This window comes from Bombina bombina, chromosome 1 (assembly GCF_027579735.1).
Source record: "Bombina bombina isolate aBomBom1 chromosome 1, aBomBom1.pri, whole genome shotgun sequence".
Classification (NCBI taxonomy): domain Eukaryota; kingdom Metazoa; phylum Chordata; class Amphibia; order Anura; family Bombinatoridae; genus Bombina; species Bombina bombina.
In genome coordinates, this window is record NC_069499.1 from 295,902,777 (window position 1) to 295,919,074 (window position 16,298).

Here is a 16,298-nt window from a genome sequence, read left to right on the forward strand (position 1 = left end):
TATCTCTGGTTTTCCCCAACGTCGAAGTATTTGGGCAAAGACCTCCGGATGAAGTTCCCACTCCCCCGGATGAAAAGTCTGACGACTTAAGAAATCCGCCTCCCAGTTCTCCACTCCCGGGATGTGGATTGCTGACAGGTGGCAAGAGTGAGACTCTGCCCAGCGAATTATCTTTGATACTTCCATCATTGCTAGGGAGCTTCTTGTCCCTCCCTGATGGTTGATGTAAGCTACAGTCGTGATGTTGTCCGACTGAAACCTGATGAACCCCCGAGTTGTTAACTGGGGCCAAGCCAGAAGGGCATTGAGAACTGCTCTCAATTCCAGAATGTTTATTGGTAGGAGACTCTCCTCCTGATTCCATTGTCCCTGAGCCTTCAGAGAATTCCAGACAGCGCCCCAACCTAGTAGGCTGGCGTCTGTTGTTACAATTGTCCAGTCCGGCCTGCTGAATGGCATCCCCCTGGACAGATGTGGCCGAGAAAGCCACCATAGAAGAGAATTTCTGGTCTCTTGATCCAGATTCAGAGTAGGGGACAAGTCTGAGTAATCCCCATTCCACTGACTTAGCATGCACAATTGCAGCGGTCTGAGATGTAGACGTGCAAAGGGTACTATGTCCATTGCTGCTACCATTAAGCCGATCACCTCCATGCATTGAGCTACTGACGGGTGTTGAATGGAATGAAGGACACGGCATGCATTTTGAAGCTTTGTTAACCTGTCTTCTGTCAGGTAAATCTTCATTTCTACAGAATCTATAAGAGTCCCCAAGAAGGGAACTCTTGTGAGTGGAAAGAGAGAACTCTTCTTTTCGTTCACCTTCCATCCATGCGACCTTAGAAATGCCAGTACTAACTCTGTATGAGACTTGGCAGTTTGAAAGCTTGAAGCTTGTATCAGAATGTCGTCTAGGTACGGAGCTACCGCAATTCCTCGCGGTCTTAGTACCGCCAGAAGAGCACACAGAACCTTTGTGAAGATTCTCGGAGCCGTAGCCAATCCGAATGGAAGAGCTACAAACTGGTAATGCCTGTCTAGAAAGGCAAACCTTAGATACCGGTAATGATCTTTGTGAATCGGTATGTGAAGGTAAGCATCCTTTAAATCCACTGTGGTCATGTACTGACCCTTTTGGATCATGGGTAAAATTGTCCGAATAGTTTCCATTTTGAACGATGGAACTCTTAGGAATTTGTTTAGGATCTTTAAATCCAAGATTGGCCTGAAAGTTCCCTCTTTTTTGGGAACCACAAACAGATTTGAGTAAAACCCTTGTCCTTGTTCCGACCGCGGAACCGGATGGATCACTCCCATTAATAAAAGATCTTGTACGCAGCGTAGAAACGCCTCTTTCTTTATTTGGTTTGTTGACAACCTTGACAGATGAAATCTCCCTCTTGGGGGAGAGAATTTGAAGTCTAGAAGGTATCCCTGAGATATGATCTCTAACGCCCAGGGATCCTGGACATCTCTTGCCCAAGCCTGGGCGAAGAGAGAAAGTCTGCCCCCCACTAGATCCGTTCCCGGATCGGGGGCCCTCGATTCATGCTGTCTTAGGGGCAGCAGCAGGTTTCCTGGCCTGCTTGCCCTTGTTCCAGGACTGGTTAGGTCTCCAGCCTTGTCTGTAGCGAGCAACAGCTCCTTCCTGTTTTGGTGCAGAGGAAGTTGATGCTGCTCCTGCTTTGAAATTACGAAAGGAACGAAAATTAGACTGTCTAGCCTTAGGTTTGGCTCTGTCTTGAGGCAGGGCATGGCCTTTACCTCCTGTAATGTCAGCGATAATTTCTTTCAACCCGGGCCCGAATAAGGTCTGCCCTTTGAAAGGTATATTAAGCAATTTAGATTTAGAAGTAACGTCAGCTGACCAGGATTTTAGCCACAGTGCTCTGCGTGCCTGAATGGCGAATCCGGAATTCTTAGCCGTAAGTTTAGTTAAATGTACTACGGCATCTGAAATAAATGAGTTAGCTAACTTAAGGGCTTTAAGCTTGTGTGTAATCTCATCTAATGGAGCTGATTCAAGTGTCTCTTCCAGAGACTCAAACCAAAATGCTGCTGCAGCCGTGACAGGCGCAATGCATGCAAGAGGTTGCAATATAAAACCTTGTTGAACAAACATTTTCTTAAGGTAACCCTCTAACTTTTTATCCATTGGATCTGAAAAGGCACAGCTATCCTCCACCGGGATAGTGGTACGCTTAGCTAAAGTAGAAACTGCTCCCTCCACCTTAGGGACCGTTTGCCATAAGTCCCGTGTGGTGGCGTCTATTGGAAACATCTTTCTAAATATCGGAGGGGGTGAGAACGGCACACCGGGTCTATCCCACTCCTTAGTAACAATTTCAGTAAGTCTCTTAGGTATAGGAAAAACGTCAGTACTCGCCGGTACCGCAAAATATTTATCCAACCTACACATTTTCTCTGGTATTGCAACTGTGTTACAATCATTCAGAGCCGCTAACACCTCCCCTAGTAATACACGGAGGTTTTCCAGCTTAAATTTAAAATTTGAAATATCTGAATCCAGTTTGTTTGGATCAGAACCGTCACCCGCAGAATGAAGCTCTCCGTCCTCATGTTCTGCAAATTGTGACGCAGTGTCTGACATGGCCCTAATATTATCAGCGCACTCTGTTCTCACCCCAGAGTGATCACGCTTACCTCTTAGTTCTGGTAATTTAGCCAAAACTTCAGTCATAACAGTAGCCATATCCTGTAATGTGATTTGTAATGGCCGCCCAGATGTACTCGGCGCTACAATATCACGCACCTCCCGAGCGGGAGATGCAGGTACTGACACGTGAGGCGAGTTAGTCGGCATAACTCTCCCCTCGTTGTTTGGTGAAATATGTTCAATTTGTACAGATTGACTTTTATTTAAAGTAGCATCAATACAGTTAGTACATAAATTTCTATTGGGCTCCACTTTGGCTTTAGCACATATAGCACAGATATCTTCCTCTGAATCAGACATGTTTAACACACTAGCAAATAAACTAGCAACTTGGAAATACTTTTCAAGTAATTTACTATAATATGAAAACGTAATGTGCCTATAAGAAGCACAGAAAAAGTTATGACAGTTGAAAATTAATAAACTGAAAAGTTATAGCATCAAATCTTTGTAAAAAACACAATTTTAGCAAAGGATTGCTCCCATTAGCAAAGGATAACTAACCCTGATAGCAGAAAAAAAAAAATAAAAAAAATAAAAAATACAGAAATAAACGTTTTTTTTTTTTATCACAGTCAACTACAATCTCACAGCTCTGCTGTGAGTGATTACCTCCCTCAAAACAAGTTTTGAAGACCCCTGAGTTCTGTAGAGATGAACCGGATCATGCAGGGAAGACAATAAACTTCTGACTGAATTTTTTGATGCGTAGCAAAAGCACCAAAAAAGGTCCCTCCCCCTCACACATAACAGTGAGAGAGATCAGTAAACTGTCATAAATTAAATAAAACGACTGCCAAGTGGAAAAAAATTGTGCCCAAAACATTTTTTCACCCAGTACCTCAGAAAATTAAACGATTTTACATGCCAGCAAAAAACGTTTAACATTAATAAATTGAGTGTTATTAAAAAGCCTGTTGCTAGTCCCTGCAAATTAGGCTAAAGTTTTATGCATGCAGTATAATTCCAGTGAAGTGCCATTCCCCAGAATACTGAAGTGTAAAATATACATACATGACAGCCTGATACCAGTTGCTGCTACTGCATTTAAGGCTGAGTTTACATTATATCGGTATGGCAGAATTTTCTCATCAATTCCATTGTCAGAAAATAATAAGCTGCTACATACCTCTTTGCAGATTAATCTGCCCGCTGTCCCCTGATCTGAAGTTTACCTCTCCTCAGATGGCCGAGAAACAGCAATATGATCTTAACTACTCCGGCTAAAATCATAGAAAAACTCAGGTAGATTCTTCTTCAAATTCTACCAGAGAAGGAATAACACACTCCGGTGCTATTATAAAATAACAAACTTTTGATTGAAGGTATGAAACTAAGTATAATCACCACAGTCCTCTCACACATCCTATCTATTCGTTGGGTGCAAGAGAATGACTGGTAATGGCAGTTAGGGGAGGAGCTATATAGCAGCTCTGCTGGGTGAATCCTCTTGCACTTCCTGTTGGGGAGGAGTTAATATCCCATAAGTAATGGATGATCCGTGGACTGGATACACTTAACAAGAGAAATATTACATTTTAAAGGTATTTGTGTGTGCCTACCTACATGCTTTTTAACAAAGAATACCTTTTTTTTTTTAGCTTCAAGCAGCAACAAGGGTGGTCAAGTGTTTGCAACAGAATACAAGCAGCTATAGCAGGTACAGTGAAAAAAGTAAAATTGACTTAAAGGGATATGAAACCCAAAAATGTTCTTTCATGACTTAGGTAGAGCATAACATTTTAAACAACTTTCAGTTTACTTCTATTATCAAATTTTCTTCATTCTCTTGGTATCATTTGTTGAAGGAGCAACAATGCACTACTGGTTTCTTACATGAACACATAGGTGAGCCAATGACAATCGGTATATATATGCAGCCACCAATCAAGCAGCTAGAACCTAGGTTCTTTGCTGCTCCTAAACTCACCTAGATAAACCTTTCAGCAAAGGATAACAAGAGAAGAAAGCAAATTTGATAATAGGACTAAATTGGAAAGTTGTTCAAAATTTAATGTTCTGACTGAATCACAAAAGAAAAAAAAATTGGGTTTCGTGTTTCTTAACAGAATAATAAAAACAAAAGAAAAGATAAAACAATATGGCTGCCAGACCATGTGACCTATGACTTCTATGTTGCATGAAAAGTAGCAGACTTGATTTGTATGAGTTTTCAATAACAGGTTTTGCTTCCACGGACAATTGAAACAAAAGGGGCAGAACTGTATAAAAATAACTGTGATTTTCATACAATCCAGTTGTAGAGAAAACAAATGTTTCAAAATGTTTGCATAAACCAAAATGGCTGCCAGATCATGTGACATGTGATATCTCCATATTACACAACAGTTAATAAAATATTAAGCATTTTTGAACAATTCAAAATGTCTGCCAAACCACATAAGCAACTGACTTGTCTTGAACAAATCTAAATCTAGGTCATAACATAACTCTATAAACAACATTTTACATCTGTTTCATAAGCAGTTTAAGAGAAGATATTTGTAGTTTTTAAAACAATGCATACAAAACAAAATGGCCGCCATATTGTGTAATAACAAGGCGCTAGCGACACACTGGCAACATTATCTGATTGGTTGTGCATCCTGCAGACCAATCAGATTATGAAAAAACAGCCAAGGGCAGATACGCTCAAGAGAGCTCTGTTCTAGAGCCTCAGGTCAGGCACCGCAACAGCCTCTAGGGACCTAACCATGGGTCCTACCCCCACTACGCCCTTTAAAAGCATGTCGTGGAACCCATAGTTAGGTTTCCAAAGGCGGTTGCGGCGCCAGAGGCTCTGATTAGAACAGAGTGCTCTAGAGCGTATCTGCCCTCGGTCGTTATTGCATTATCTGAGTGGTCTGTGACGCACCTCATGCTTAACCAAACAGATAATGTTGCCAGTGTGTTGCTAGCGCCTAGTGTGTAATATATGACTTTCATATTGAACATACTAAAGCTTACTATAGACTTCAATTTGCTAAAGTTTCATGAAAATGTATAAATGTTTGGTTTCAAGATGACGGCTAAGCAGTGTAAACTTTGACCACAATATGGCCATTTGGGGTCATGGTAATAATAACAAAAACTGCAAATTTATACAACGGAACAGTGATAAAAATGTTAACAGCTTGCAGCATCCACGTTGATTTTGGAACAATTGTGGTTTTGAATAAATGTGGTAGATGACCTTGTCAGAAGCACATATATGCAAAATTGCTCTTCATTCCACTCAGCGGTTTCAGAGATAAAACTTTGAAGATTTTAACACAATCCAAGATGGTGAACACACTATGTGACAGATGCACTTCTTTTGATACAGCAAGTTTCACATCTGTAACAAGCGATTTTGGAGAAGAATATTTTCAAATGTTTGAAGAAATTAGTTGTTAAAAGCAATATGGTTACCAGACCATGTGACTTCAATGTTGCATGAGAATTAGTGCAGTACAGTAGTCTCAAGAGTTTTGCAAAAGCAGTTATAGATTTATGGGCAATAGAAAAATTGGTGGAATATTAAAAAAAAGAAATCCTGACAATAACAATAGTTGTTCCAGCAACTCTGTTGCTTGGCCACATAACTAAGTGAATATAATAAAAGTTGGAAACCTTTTTAAAAATGTACACTCTAATTCATAAAATACAATTTTGTGTTTCATGTCTATTGAGGTTTTTAAATGTTAATGTTCATTACGTGTATACAGCTAGTCTGTGGTAATTAAGCCTCTGATCATGTTCATTATCACTGTATACTGATCTTTATAAAGCATGATCTTTGTCAATATATGGATACTCATACTATTATGCAGCACAGCAAGCTTTTGGTCAGTGTACATATGATACTCCTCATTACATGGTGCAGCATGTTTATTATAAGTGTATAAATACCTCCATAGGTGTGCATAACATGTGGGATATATTTTCTGCCACTAGGAGGAGGTAAAGAACCCTCACAAGAGCTTTAATCCATCCCACCTCCTCTTCCCACTCAGTTTGTTCTTGGCCTCCGAGGAGAGAGGTTGAGAGAGATGCTCTACAAGCAAGATTTTTATTATTTTGTATCTAATCATTTATTGGGAGCTCTGACCTGACTTGACCCAGTACCCCTCTTTCATCTTGGCTCAGGGAAGACTTCAGGATAATTTTTCCAAGATTCTGAGTGAAGCAGGGGTAAAGGAATACCTCAGTTATGGCATGTCAGTACCCTCATGGGTAAATCTCTCAGCCATAATTTCCCTCAGGTGTCGTGCAGAGACCCTGTACCTTAGCCTCCACATGAGGGGTTGCTGGTATATCTGCAAGTATCCTCTGCAATATATTTACTTACACTGGATAGGCTTTCTATTGGATCAGCATTCTGTGAGGGAGAAAGGCCTCAGCAAGCCGGTAAGATACAGTGGAGGGGTGCTAAAGTCCAGGTAAGTGACTCAGACACTAAACATAGTCCAGGAACTATCCCTAATACTCTCTTTATATACAGTAGAGTTTTACCGAAGTGTTTAACACCAACAATTTCAGAATTCAGTTAAAATCCTTTTTATTCCATTGCCCTATTACCTCTTAGCAGTTCTCGGTATGTTTTTAACTTGGGTTCACCATTTTTCCTCTCAAACCAAAAAAGCCTCTCTGTCTCTTTCAGAGCTCACTGTGGATGCAGTTAGTGTGGGGGGCAAAAGGAGAATCAAAAGAGGGGCTTTTATTAACTTTTGCATGTAAATTGTGTGCTTTTACACACAGGCTCTGTCCCCCCTTGGCACCCTTCTCTCGCTCCTTCATCGGATCACTAGCTAGCTGAAATTTATTCAGGGACTGTCTGCAGGCATTTGAAGCTATCTGGGCCCAGTTTCCTTGCCCAGGAGGTGGGTGAGTACCCTCATAGGAGCTGCTGAGGGGGTAGGTAGGTGAATTTTCTTTAAAGGTAAATCATTTGGGATTTTTCAGACTTCTGAGTTTATGAGGTGTTTTTGATAGGCTGTTTGTTGTATTTTGGGTAAATAGACTTGTTATTTAAAGCTTTGGAATATATTTTTATTTCCATTTTCTTTCAGTCTTTTTTTGGTGTCATGTCTGTAACCCCATCTAATATGACTGACCCATTGGAAGAGACCCCTAGGGAACATACTACAGTACATAATCCCTGTTTATTTTGCAAAACTGTTTTAGTGGCCCAAATTAACCAGTTGTGTGCTAATTGTGTCCCGCATGTCCAATTTGCAACCCATAATCCTGTCAGTATGGCACCTGGCAGACATTTAGTGCCCATGCCTATTTATATGGCTCATGGGGATTCCACTGACTTATCTCCAGAGTTTAAAACAGGTCTTCAAAAGACTATGACAGAGTTTTTAGCAGCTATTCCCAAACCAAATAAGTGTAAGCTAAAATCAGTAGATTTACCTAACACCACGCAGGGTCCTATTTCCGAGGCTCAGTTACCACCAAGCTCAGTCTCTTTCTGAGGGTGAAATCTCCTCTCAGGACCTTGATCCAATAAATGAGCCAGAGACTGATTCAACGTTTAGATTTAAAGTGGACCATATCTGCTTCCTGCTTCAGGTTTAAATACCTTAGAACTATCAGAACTGAATCTAGAGGATTCGAAACCTGTAAATAAGTTTAAAATAAGTTGAATCAGGTTTTCAAATCTCCACCCAAAATACCGAAGGCCTTTGAAGCACCAGGCATGGTTACATATATAGCCAAAGAATGGGAAGAAACCAGGCATTCCTTTTGCAACTTTTTACAGGTTCAAAAGAATGTATCCACTTTCAGAGAAGGATTTAACAGCCTGGGAATTAGTCCCTAAGGTTGATGGAGCTATTTCCACCGTCTCTAGAGGCACTACTTTTCCTATGGAGAATAGTAATTTGTTTAAGGATCCAATAGACTGCAAATCTAAGTCCTTGCTTAGGGAATTATTCTCCCAATCAGCTTTTCAGCTTAGACCTGCAGTAGCAATCAACTGTGTGGCTGCTGTGGCGTTCTTCTGGTATGATTCTCTTTCTCAGATGTTTCTGAACAATATTCTGAGGATATTCGCAACTGCATTAAAGTCCTTAAGATCATTAATTATTTTATTTGTGATGCAGTCTTTGACATCAAAATTGTTGTCAAGAATAAGTCCATTGCTTTTTATTAAGGAGAGCTTTATGGCTTAAATCTTAGTCAGCTGATATGGTCTCTAAGAATAGGCTATTATCAGTTACTTTTAAAGGGAAGATTTGGATTCTATTATCTTAAAGGATTCCAAAACTTTAATATTGTAGGCACAACCTGACCATCCTTTTCCAATCACAAACGTTTATATTGGCAAAATTACCGACTCTTACAGCAAAACGATAGTTCATAATACTATAAAATTATATGTTATATTTTCATGGTGACGTCATTTAATCCAACCCTCTTTTATGGGCCATTCCCTAGCAGACTCCATCGCCAAAACGTAATGTGATCTATTGCATATCATGAAATGTTAATTTCGTCACTCAATGCATGCGCATTGCGACCAGCTGTCTCGCACATGCGCATATGTTACCACACTTAGCCTTAGAATGCTGTTGGAATAATTGAAGGAAGAAAGGCACCGGCTGCACAAACAGGTCCAAAATAACTTCCACGTTTATTTACATATAGTGACCCAGACAGACATGGACAGGACTGACAAGTCTGACGCGTTTTGCGCCCTCTAGTGGCGCTTCATCAAAGACTTAATTTGCATTACACAACATCCATCTTTAAATAGGGCTAATAGTCGCCCTCATATTTGCCTGTACAGACATTTAATTTAAAAACAAACATTGATACAAATACACTGCAGTATGTACAAAACAGTTCATAATCTGATGCTAAACATAGGTATCTAATTTGATATATATACATGCACTGGGTTCGTTATTTGTGTCTCTGCTTCATACTCCTTAGTTCATTTAAGCACAATAATACATCTAAAACAAATCATCAACTAGGACTGTCCCTATTCTCATAAATTTAATTAGATTTAATTTTTGTCATATTATTACAAAAATAAATACAAAAATAACTATGTTGGAATAATGCTTGATGATGTGTGACGTATGCAATGACGATTCAGGAATATCGCGCATGCGCAAAGCAACATCTGTCCACCATTTTCATAACCTAGGTTATTGGTCACGATTAGAGAATGATAAAGACTAGCCAGCAGTGGGTTCGGAAAACAATTCATTTTCAAGTAAGATATATAACAAACGCAAGAAATTGTAAACGCAAAGCCAATTACAAATATTGTTAAAATATATTCATCTTGCAATTGGAGATTAGTTTTTATCACGGTTTAGTGTCCCTTTAACTGTCACTGGTGGAAAATGGGCTTTTCTACCTCAGTACAAAAAGTGTAAGGGGAAGTACAAACAAAATAGTTTTCGTTCCTTTCGCTCCCCTAGAGATATAAAGTCCCCATCCAACCAGAAGTCTGAATCCTCCAAGCCTTACTTGAAGCCTATAGCTTCTTGGTCTAAGAACAAACAGACCAAAAAGCCCAATTCAAATCAGAAATCTGCATGAAGGGACAGCCCACTGTCCAGAAGATCTTTTGGTAGGGGGCAGATTAATTTGGTTTCAGAAGGTCTGGTTCTCGATCAGTTCAGGATCCCTGGGTTCTCAATATTATATCCCAGGGTTATCACATAAGCATATTTCACACCAGACCTCCCTGGGAATGGTTTAATCTATCTCATGTGCCAAAGGATCCTGTAAATGCAGCTGCCTCTGTTCAATGTGTTGAGGACATGGGAGTGATCAAAATTCTTCCTATCTCTCTACAGGGACAGGGTTTCTATTCCAACCTCTTCATTGACCCAAATAAAGAAGGCACTTACATTATATCCTGGACCTAAAGACTCTGAACAAATTTGTTTGTGTACATTCTTTCAATATGGAAATGATTCGTACCATTTTGTCTCTAGTTCAGGAAGGTCAATTTATGACAACCATAGACTTAAAGGATGCATATATGCACATCCCAATTCACAAGGATCATTTCCAGTTTCTAAGATTTGCTTTTTTCAACAAACATTACCAATTTGTGGCCCTCCCCTTCGGTCTGGCCACATCCCCTTGCATCTTCACAAAGGTTTTAGGGGCTCTCTTAGCAGTGATCAGATCACAGGGAATCTCCATTGCCTCTTATTTGGACAATATTTTGGTCCAAGCTCCATCTCTTTCTCTGGCTACCGCTCATAGCCACAGAATTGTATCTTTCATTCAGGAACATGGATGGAAAATCAATGTCCCCAAAAGTCCCTTATCCCTAGCCACGTGGTGATTTTTGTGGGGGTGATAATAGACTCTGTTTCTCCCAGATACTCACAGAACCAAACTTCAGTCTGCCTGTTGTTCTCTACAGAAGGCTCATTCTCCATATGTAGCACAATGTATGGATGTATTGAGTCTTATGGTAGCAGCGTCGGACTCAGTATCATTTGCTCGCTTTCATCTTTGTCCTCTCCAATTGTCCATGCTTCAACAGTGGTGAAAGGATTGTTTCCATCTGGAAACAAATAGAGCTCAGTTCTCAGTCAAACAATCTCTCTCATGGTGGAGGAAATGTTTATATTTGACCAGTGGAGCTTCTTTTCTTCGGCTTATCTGGATCGCAGTCACTACGGATGCAAGTCTGATGGGTTGGAGCACTGTTTGGGAGTCCCGGAGGGTGCATAGAGTATGGTCCCTTCAAGAGGTAAGGATACCTATCAACATCCTAGAACTTTGTGGGATTCTTCGGGGCCTTCAATCTTGGCCCCTTATCAAACAGGAAAACAAATTTGATTCCAGTCAGACGTCACGTGGCATACATCAATCATCAGGGAGGAACTCAAAGTCTCTTAGATATGCAAGAGGTGTCTCACATTCTGTCTTGGGCAGAGAAAAACCACTGCACCCTATCAGCCATTCACATTCCTGGAGTCAACAATTGGGAAGCAGATTACTTAAATCATCAGACTGTCCATCCAGGAGAATGGTCTCTTCATCAGAATGTGTTAGATTAATTAGTCTTGAGGTGTGTTCATCCAGAAATAGATCTAATGTCGTCCAAATTGAACCTCAAACTTCTGGTTTAATGCACCAGGTCAAGAGATTCAAGAGCTCACATGATAGATGCTCTAGTCCTTGGAGCTTTCATCTGGCCTATCTATTTCTTCAGTTTGTTCATCTTCCAAGAGTCATTGCCAGAATCAATCAGGAATTGGCTTCTGTAATTCTCACAGCTCCTGCATGGCCCCACAGAACTTGGTATGCAGACCTAAGTCAGATGTCATCCCTTCCTCCATGGGCTCTACCCCTAAGGAAAGATCTGCTGTCTCAAGGACCATCACAATCCTAAATTTATCATAAGATTTGGAAAGTTTAATTTCTTTGGTGTTCTTCTAGAAGGTTTCTAATGGAAATCTTTTATAATCCTCAGAATTCTTTAGTTCCTTCATGATGGACTGGATAGGGTTTTATATTTGCTAGTTCTTAAATGGGTCAAATTTCAGCATTATCTGTTTTGCTTCGACTAAAAAGCTGGCTAAGTTGCCTTACGTTCAAACATTTGCTCAAGCCTTGGCGAGAATTCACCCTGTTACTTGGAATATGAATCTTTTTGTTTTATAAGGTCCCCCCTTTGAACCTATGCATTCTCTGGACATAAAGTTATTATCATGGAAGTTTCCCTTTCTTCTAGCCATTTCTTCCACTAGAAGAGTTATCAGCTCTGTCTTCTGATTATCCCTTTTTAATTTGTCATCATGATAAAGCGGTTCTCTGGACTAAATATGATTTTCTCCCGAAGGTAGTTTCTTCAGAAAATATTAAACAGGAGATTGTTGTTCCTTCTCTGTGCCGAAATCCTTCTAACTATAAGGAATGCCTACTACACAATTTGGATATAGTCTGTGCCTTAAAATGTTATCTTCAGACTGCAAAAGATTTTAGACAGATTTCTAGCTTATTTGTCCACTTTTCAGGCCCCAGAAAGAAAATTTATGCTTACCTGATAAATGTATTTCTTTTTTGACACGATGAGTCCATGGATCATCTTAATTACTAATGGGATATTCACCACCTGGTCAGCAGGAGGAGGCAAAGAGCACCACAGCAAAGCTGTTAAATAGATCCTCCCTTCCCTCCCACTCCAGTCATTCGACCGAAGTTAAGGAAAGAAAGGAAAAGCCAAGGTGCAGAGGTGTCTGAAGTTTATAATAACCAACAACCTGCCATGTCAAAAAAGAAATACATTTATCAGGTAAGCATAGATTTTCTTTTCTTTTTTATGACACGATGAGTCCACGGATCATCTTAATTACTAATGGGATTCAATACCCAAGCTAGAGTACACAGATGATACGGGAGGGACAAGACAGGAAACCTAAACGGAAGGCACTACTGCTTGAAGAACCTTTTTCCCAAAAGCGGCCTCAGCTGAGGCAAAAGTGTCAAATTTGTAAAACTTTGAAAAAGTGTGAAGAGAGGACCAAGTTGCAGCCTTGCAAAGCTGTTCCACAGAAGCTTCATTTTTGTACGCCCATGAGGAAGCAACAGCCCTCGTGGAATGAGCCGTAACTCTCTCGGGAGGCTGCTGTCTCTTAAGGGAACTCAGTGACAAACTCTTCTCCAAACCTTCTTGGAGAAAGAATAAAATTCCAGGATCCCAAACTCTACTCCAAGAGTAGCCCTTGGATCCATACCACTAAAAAGAATTTTTCTACTCACAGGATAATGAGTCTGGATCATGGTTTCTATGACCGATTCTGAAATATCTGCTTGGACCCGATTGAGTTTTCAATCTCCAATCAGTCAGCTTCAGAGAAGCTAGATCTCGATGAAAGAAAGGTCCTTGAAGTAAAAAGTTCTTTCTCAACCGAAGTCTCCAAGGTGGAAGAGACAACATGTCCACCAGATCTGCATACCAAATCCTGCAACGTCCAGCCAGTGCAATGAAGATCACCGAGCCCCTTTCTTGATTTACTCAAACAACAACCCGAGGAAGAAGGTCAAACGAAGGAAAAAAGGTATGCAAAACTGAAGGCCTAAGGTACCACCAGGGCGGTTATCAGTACCTCCAGAGGATCCCATGAACGCAAACTGTACCTCATGACCCGTCATGCTGACGAGATACCACGAGAACTAATTTCGGCTGACCCCATCTTAGAATCAAGCTGGGAAAACCTTCCGGATGGAGTGTCTATACTCCTGGACGAGAAGTCTGCCTGCTCAGGAAGTCTGTCTCCCAGTCCACCCCTGGGAGCAGGAACGTCGACAGACAGCAGGAATGGACTTCCGCCCACTGGACTACCTTGGATACCTCTGACAGCGCTAAGGAATCCCTCGTTCCCTCTTGATGGTTAAGGTAAACCACTGAAGATATGTTCCGACTGGAACCGATAAACTGGACCGAGGCTAACTAGAACCAGGCCAGAATGATTATAGGAAGAGCAGATTCCGTCAGATACCAAACTCTCTAAGCCCTTAGGGAACCCCAAACTGTATCCCAGCGTAGAGGGCTTGTGTTTGCTGTCACAATCCTCCCAAACGTTCTGCAAAAACAAGTCCCCTGGGAGAGATGATCCCGGGTCTATCAACATTCAAGAGGATCCCTTGTCTCTTGTTCCAATATTTAATATTTGAGGAGACAAATCGTCCCAATCTCTGTTCCATAATCTAAGCATGATTAATCGCAGTGGTCTGAGAAGAAACCGAGTAAATGGGATGAAGTTCAGTGCTGCTACGATCAGTCCAGTTACCTCCATGTACTGAACCACTGAAGGCCAAGGAGCAGACTGAAAGACTAGATTCCCTGACTCTCGTCAGACAAAAACTACCTAGATAGGGAGTGTATTATGGTTCCCCAGAAGGATACCCTTGAATTAGGGACCAAGAAAACTCTTTCTTCGTGACTGAAAGGATGGCGCCTGGACCAGGATGACGTCCAGAAAGGGCGCCCCATAACCGAAGCACCACCATTAGCTAAACCAGAAACTCAGAGAAAATTCTGGTAGTTGTGAAAAGAACAAACTGAAAGTGTCTGCCTAGAAAACAAACCTTAGGGACTTGTGATGAACCCTGTGAATGGGAACATGCAGATACGCTTCCTTTCAACCTTGTCATAAATTGACCCTCTTGGATCAAAGGAGAAAGGAGCGAATAGCTTCCATCTAAAAGGACGGCACTGCTTAGACTCTTGACATCTAAAATTAGTCCGAAGGTTCACTCTATCTAACCACAAAACGATTATTATAAATCTCAGACTCTGTTCCTGAATCTGAACAGGAATTATCACTCCCAGAGAGGAGAGGTCTCCTACCTAGTGAAAGGATTCCTTTCATCTATTATTAACGTAGGCAAAGAGAATGACTGGGGTGGGAGGGAAGGGAGGAGCTATTTAACAGCTTTGCTGTGGTGCTCTTTGCCTCCTCCTGCTGACCAGGAGGTGAATATCCCATTAGTAATTAAGATGATCCGTGGACTCATCGGGTCATAAAAAAGAAAAGGGTCAAAAGGCTATTTTTACAGTGGTGGCCTTGACATCATGGCAAAAGCAGACTATTCATAAGGCTTACTTGGTTGTGGGAAAACCGCCTCCAAAAAGAGTAACTGCTTATTCTACTAGGTCTGTATCTACTACTTGGGCCTTCAAAAATCACGCCTCCTTGGAACAGATTTGCAAGCCGGCAACTTGGTCATCTCTCCATACCTTTTCTAAACTTTACCATTTTAATATTTATGCTTCTTCCAAAGCTGCTTTTGGCAGGAAAGTCCTCAAGCCACAGTGTCCGGCAAATAGGAACTGCCATCATTTTGCCCCACCTGTCCTTAACATGAACTCTCAGCTTGGGTATTGTATCCCACACACCTATTTTTTTGCTATATGGGCAACAGTTCTTATTTGCACCACTTAACCCTGCTTTCTGTCTTTCCTACCTTTTCTGTCTCTCTCCTCTGCTTGGCTATATGTAAACTGAGTGGGGAGAGGAAGTTGTAGGGATTAAAGCTCTTGTGATGATTTTTGACCTCCTCCTAGTGGCAGGAAATATATAACTCATGTTATGGACACCTATGGACTCTTATCATCCCTAAAGAAATTTATTGGCAAGTATCAATTCTGTATTTTCTTTAAAAAATATATTATTAAATTGCAATATGTACTGATAATCAGTGTATCTTCAGCTTTGGCAGTGTAAAGTTATTCTCTTTTCATGCCTCTCCATGCACTTGATAGCTGTCAATCACATCTGTATATAATAGTAAAAAACATTCACGGACAAGAGATTCATAATGTCACTGGCACCCATAAAAACAAAAATGTGCATGACTCTTGATACTGCGTGCAGCAGTGAATGACAGAAAACCCAGTGTAGGGAAGGGTCATGAAATGGGCATCAATTTTAACATAACATTTGTAATAAATATTTTTGCCAAGTTTATATTTAAAGGGACCAAAAGGTTTCATTTCATTCTTGAATAGAGACATTTTTGGAATATTTTGTCACTAGCAAAAATGCTTCCAGTAAATTTTATTACTTTCAGTGACATGCGCACAAGGTGGCTTGTATTATTTAACGATAGTAACTTGAATAATTTAGGATCCGTTTAATCTAGA

General features: G+C 40.7%; 1 protein-coding gene across 1 annotated transcript in view; it reads right to left on the reverse strand.

Annotated features, from left to right (window-relative positions):
* KALRN (kalirin RhoGEF kinase) overlaps window positions 1–16,298 on the reverse strand; it is a 731,621-nt gene that overhangs the window by 92,614 nt on the left and 622,709 nt on the right. The gene's annotated exons all lie outside the window — the stretch shown is intronic.